The sequence below is a fragment of the Lissotriton helveticus genome, chromosome 11, assembly GCF_964261635.1.
Source record: "Lissotriton helveticus chromosome 11, aLisHel1.1, whole genome shotgun sequence".
NCBI classification, from domain to species: Eukaryota; Metazoa; Chordata; class Amphibia; order Caudata; family Salamandridae; genus Lissotriton; species Lissotriton helveticus.
The window spans coordinates 612,422,727-612,428,930 of NC_136072.1; the positions used below are offsets into that span (position 1 = coordinate 612,422,727).

Genomic DNA, 6,204 nt, shown 5'->3' on the forward strand with positions numbered 1-6,204 from the left:
AGCACGTGAAGCTTTTGGGATGGTGGAAGGAATCCAACCGAAACCGGGAGAGAGCAAGCTGCAGTCTGAGTCTTGTAGTCAAATGATCTGCTAAAGACACTACAGTAGTTGATCTTTAAGATTACTCCAAAATGTTCTGGAAGAAAGCAAGAATAAATGGTGGGTTTTAAATCTAGCCATGCTTCATTCCTTTCCCTGCCTCTCATGCGGTTTGGTCCAAAATGTTAAAATTAGAAATTGGTTTCTTAGTCTTCTGTCTCACTTATTACATGGTATTTGCTGCTCCAGTGTCTCTTGGAATAATGTTAATCCCACCTAAATTGTTAGAGTAGGAAAAGCAGGGCAGGTGTTCATTTTTTGTTGTTGTGCTCGACAACCAAGGAAAACATCTTGTTTGCACCAACTACGTGCAGTGCCTCCATTGTAATTCATCATTCCTGGCAGCGTTGAGATGGAACCTAAATAAAAATACACTTGTGACATCTGTTTTAGTGCTGTTGTCTGCACCATTTGCTTTAATTGTCTAATCCTTAATTCTTTGACCACAAATTCCCAGATTATATCTCACCTCTGGAAAAACAGCGGTTATGCCCCTTTGGCAATAACGAAAGGATAGGCAGAAGCCACACCACAGAAGTCTTTGACATTGAAAGTCATGCTAGGTTGCCCAAGCCAGCTTATTTGTTTAAGCCTCCCTGCCAGGTTGTCCTTCAAAATTGAACTAGCTGTTCAGATAGTGCTTGCACAAACATGCATGTGCATCATAGGACCGATTAATGGCTACATTCACACATGTATAATTGTATACACTTGCATCTGTCGGAAGACAATGGTAGACTTCCAACATTGTGCGAGAGCAATAAAGCAAAACCTTCTGCACTGAAGGGGGCACTGAGTCAGATAAAATAAATTTAAAACAATTGAAGACCTCATGTTGAAGGTTTTCCAATCAGTTTGCCTTTTTCTGCAGGTGACCTTTGCGCGTCAGTTGCTCAGTATGTCGGAATCTAATTGGGCAGGTTGTAAAAGTGCATGCAGTTCACACAATTTTTTTTTGTTAATCTGCAAATTATGCAAATGATGGTGAATTATGTAGCAGCCTCTGTGGTAACAGAACCGCTATTTTAAAGGCTCTGCTGATACTCCTGTTATCCACTATTAAACTGTTGTGTTTCCGTAAATTCTGGCATCATAATGAGGCAAATACCATGCAGACTTGTGGGGACATTTAAACTGTAAACATTTCAATTCTGAGAGCTTAAACCATCTGAATTCCGCTCAAACCTTTCACAGGAGTTTTTTATTTATTTAAACAATTTTTTTTTGTTTTTTAGTTTCCCTAGAAACCGCTTTGGGGCAACACATTGAGTTAATCAGATTTCCATCATTCAGTAATCTTTTTAAAATTGAGTTAAAAACTGACTTCTGAAACAGAGTAAACTGGGGAGTCCAGTAAAATGGTTAATGGAATTTGAGTATTGCTAACCATACTGTGCTCACTTACACCTCTTTAGTTAATAAGATCCCCACCTCCCTGTACCTAACCAAAATGTGTTGCTTATCTTTAGGCTCCTGAAATCTGTGTCGTGTACTAGATAATTCTATTGGGCCGTAGGGTCGGTTAATCTCAATATTCATAAATACCTGGGGCAAGTCAATTCGGTGAACTCCTGAGATAATAAGCCTATAAATGGACTCAAAGCCTCCCTGAATGTGTCTATTTGCTGTTTTAGCGTGGCTGAGAGCCTCTCCACCCCCAGAATGTGCCATAGTCGATGGATCCACTGCTTGTAATTCTGGTACTTGCCCTCCTTAACCCCCCCCCCCCCTCCCTCCCTCCGCGTGTCAAACATTTTTTTGACTACCTTTACATCTTAAAACCAAGTAACTGAAAGCAGGGACTCTATAAAAGAAAATGTAGAAAAAGCATTGGTAAATCTAATGTCACACTTTCTGTTATAGGGAAATGATGGGTATCTGCACCGTCACAAATAAAAAACATTCCCCTACCAAGAGAGTGGCTCGAGGACCTTTCCAGAGCATCTACGGTCATTCTGACCTTTTGTGGAACCCCTAAAAATATCCTTAATTGATTAAATAGAAACTCCTCTGTAATCCTATTTGATCCACGCAAGAACTTTGGCCTAAGAGGTTGTAAAACCAGGTGATGCCACCAAATACAGGTAGACGGTTCCTTATTACACCTCATTGGACATTTCACATGTCTCTCATTGAATATTGACATCCTATTCAGGTCATAACGCCACCATTGTAGATTTTCTAACCATATAATAATCTAATGTGAGCAAAGACGTTTGTGCAGTGCTGAAGTTTCCTTCACAGATTTCAATCCCAGTTCGTACTAAACTGAGGATGATTCTGCTTTCTTTGATATAGTGCTACACTAATTTGCCACTATATGGCACCTAAATACCTCACCAGATTTAACATTTGTTGAAGCGCTGTGAGCTTCTGACCTATTATTGATACTATTTATTTGACAGCACACCTTTAATCATCAAATATTCCAAACGTGGACAGCCCTGTTCTGTCCTCATTGCCAATTTTCGAGCTTTATCAGATAGGAGGAAATGTAAGTGCCCTATCCATTTGGCTGTCCGAATGAACTAAATCTAACCACCTCTCATAAGGCTATGACCATTTTCTGTCAAATGTTTTCCCCACTTCCCCCTCAAAGAGCTAGACTAGTGTAACTTGAAGGCCAAATTCACATTAGTGGGTCTGAGAACGTTGGGTTTGAGATTCAAATGAAAAGTACTCCTCTTCAGTAATCAGTTATTTCTTTGCTCTAGTTTACGAAGCTTCACAAATAGTGTTTTTGTGCTCTGTTCAGTGGTGGTTGTCAGTAAAAAGTTTGAACTACAGAAACTGCCAATTTTGTAGAAAAATCACCAAACTGAAGCTGCATCAATCCGTAGCAGTCAAATGGCCTTCTGTCTTGGGTGACCATCAGGTCAGCTTTTTCTTTTTTTCTGAAGCAAACGGCACCAAGCATACTTTAGCTCAAATTACAGTGCAGAGTTTTATGACATTTGACAAATCTCAGCAACTGAGCTTGTTGGCTGAAAAGTGAGTGAGTAGTGCCATATTTACTAGGCTGTGATTGATATTTACTATGCTGTGATGGTGTTCTTTCTCCCACTGGCGACCTTTAGGCAGGCATACGCCATGGAAGCACCCTTGCACCTAAGTGCTACGGTGTGTGCTTGAAGTCTAGTATAAGTTTTGTAATGGAAGAGTATCCTTCTGTCCGAAGTACTATTGTTATACGGTTTAAAACATGTGCAAATTTGTATATGTTCTGTGCATTAATCACACGAGTGAATTTGGTCAAAGTTGGAGAAGAGCAAACTTTCGACAATGTTACTCCTACCTTAGAGGCTTATGTGTTTTGGTGCAATTCGGTGGCATTTACTTTTCTTAAAGTAAATAGGGCTGTTCTATGGGTGATATAAGGGAATGCCCATGAAAACACCCACTCTTTAAATTATGTTCGTACTATTTTTCAGAGCAAAAGACGTTTTGCAGGATTGCAAACCCCAAAACAACACTGTGCCATTTTTTGATTCACTTTTGGGATGCAACCTGGTGCAAACTGTTAAGAAATCTGGACCTACTAGTCGTGATGGTGATGGCTAAAAATTGGGAGTGGTTGAATGTCACTTATTGTGGGGGTTACATTGCTCTTAGATTCAATCATACTGTGACCACATTTGCTGTCTGGTAACCTTTTCATCAAGAATTTAGTTTGCATGACTCTGAACTTGTTCTGCAGTATGCAGTACTAAAGGTATGGGGGCTTTGCTAGGCTATCTAACCACAAAGGAGATCACTGCTTTTCATTTGTCCGTAATCCTTTCTGCATTCAAATCCCCCATAGTTTTGGGCCTATGCGAAGGATGTCAGCAAACCTTTGCCATGGATATATTTTTTTCGTTGTGTGTTCTGCATGTATCACATCGGTTTCTGACTCATTCAGTTTATGGGTTGTTTTGTATACATTTTTCCCATACATTCCATCCAAATAGTGCATTACATAGCTGGCTTCAAAATGTCCTTTAATTTGAAAAGGGATCACCATTGCACTCGTTTTATGCATTGTGACTTGCAAATATTGTATTTACTGCGTGTGCACAATTAGATTAGCATGTTGCGAGTGAAGTAAATTGCCAGCTGATTGACTAATCTGTTGAAGATGCTGCAGTGTTTTATTGCATAGGCTAAAGAATGCATAACCAATATGCTGATTTTAGTTTCTCAAAAGAAAGTTTGCTTGAATATTTTTGTACTTCAAGAACTGTAAAGCACTTAAGTCAATTTGCATTCCCACTACAAAAATGTGTCTGGAGTTTTTAGTTATTTACAGGTAAACAGCTTGTTTTTACAATCCTTCGCATATTTTTTAATGTGTATAGTGTATAATTTGTTGTTTCTTTCCTGGCTCTTAAGTTTGAACACAGCCATTGTTCTGAACGTGTTTGGTAACTCTTGCCAGCCTCTAGAGGCCGGTCTTCATCAATGAACTTCATACAATTGTAGTTTGGATAATGTCTGATTCTTAAGGGGTAAATTAAAAAGAAATGACTACTGGCAAATGTTCCATTCCAAAATGCTGATGTTTTGTTCCTTTTACAAATGCAATCAAAACAGAGTTTATGTACAGAGCAATAAATCTAGTTTGATTTGCACCAATCATGGCTTAGTCAATAGTGATTATATTTTGTGAACCAGCCAATATGTTGAGAATGATTTGACTATTGGAGGTTTTTATGTGCATTATATGTCTTAAAAGTTATTTAATTTCAGAATCTCAAAGACAGTCTTCTGTGCCTTTATATTTCAAGAAAGTTGATTGTTCAGCTTTTAATGACTGATTAATAAACAATACTTAAACTAGTCTCATATTTCTTAATTGTCTATTAATGTTCTTTTTGCCATTGCAAACGTAAATATGTGTTTATAAAGTTTGAATTCGGAGTTTCTTTGCCTAGATGTGATGGACTGCTCGTGAGGAAAAACACTCATTCGTACATGGCTCAGTGTAAAAATAGGCCACTTCACCCCAGTTTTAGACCCCAGTTCCCTGATGAAGGCTACTAGTTAGCTGAAATGCATTGGATTAAAGGCTGGGAATAAGGGCTGGAGATTGTGATTATCATTTGAATGGAAACATAAAAACAATACATGATAAAAGAGAAAATAACAGAATGAAATAAAGAGAATTCTGGAGCAATTTGTTAACTTTATTTTTGAGAAGTTTACAACCCCAGGAGGGGACAGAGCTGTGACCAGGGGACGTCCATCAATCAGGGGTACGCTTGTCTTGATTATATTGCAGTACTCTACGGAAAGTACACCCTGGAGCATGCAACAACACCAAAAATTCACAAAATCCAGAGCGCGAGTGTAAAACAAACTTTCATTATTTAAAGAAATGTCATCCTGTTTTTTAAATTCCCATACTATCCATATTCTCAGCTGCTGGCATGTTATTCATCAAAGTCAGCAAGGAGAGTCACTTGAAAAGAGCACAATTTTCTGTATTTATTCACTTTTGAAAATAAATGCAGGCAGAAAACACATTGTTTTCTGTCTGTATTTATCTGTAAGAATACGTAAAAACGGAAAACAGGGAGCCTTAAATATGATGGAGGCGGTCAGAAAGGAAAACTGGCCTATCATTCCGGCTGGCTTCTGCTAGTTGGAAGCCGGCTAGTATTATCAGGGCAGGCCTCTCTGCCCTTGAGATTACAATGCACTGTTTCTGACATGGTTTCCATGCCCGCCTGTCTGACATGGAAACCATGTTGGGAAATAGTGTTTGGGGGCAACCAGCAGGGCCCTTTTGGTGCACGGCCTTCGATTGATCCCTACACAATGTGGTGCCTGCCATGGGATCCAGGTATGAATTGCACCTCCCATTTCACTATGAGAGCATGTTGTACGTCCGTAGTGAATGTTCCCATGATGAAATCTAGGAATGCGACTGAACACTGTTCAGTCGCATCGTAATGTGGTGGTCTGGACTGCCAACCGGGTGACGGTCGGTCCCAGGACTGATTCTGTGTTGGGCAGAAGAAATTCCACCTGACATCGAAATGACTCTCCTAGAGTACTAATGGAGAGGGGGCTTTGGCACCTCCCACATATTGATTACCCCTAATATAGTATTTGAGCTGAATT

General features: G+C 39.4%; 1 protein-coding gene across 2 annotated transcripts in view; it reads left to right on the forward strand.

Moving 5' to 3' along the window:
* The window catches only part of DIPK2A (divergent protein kinase domain 2A), a 78,457-nt gene extending 73,539 nt beyond the window's left edge, over positions 1-4,918 (forward strand). For both annotated transcript variants that reach the window (XM_078666431.1, XM_078666430.1), the window contains exon 3: positions 1-4,918. This exon is cut by the window's left edge and continues 1,327 nt beyond it. The gene's annotated coding sequence lies outside the window, so the exon portion shown is untranslated.
* Positions 4,919-6,204: the final 1,286 nt, after the last annotated feature.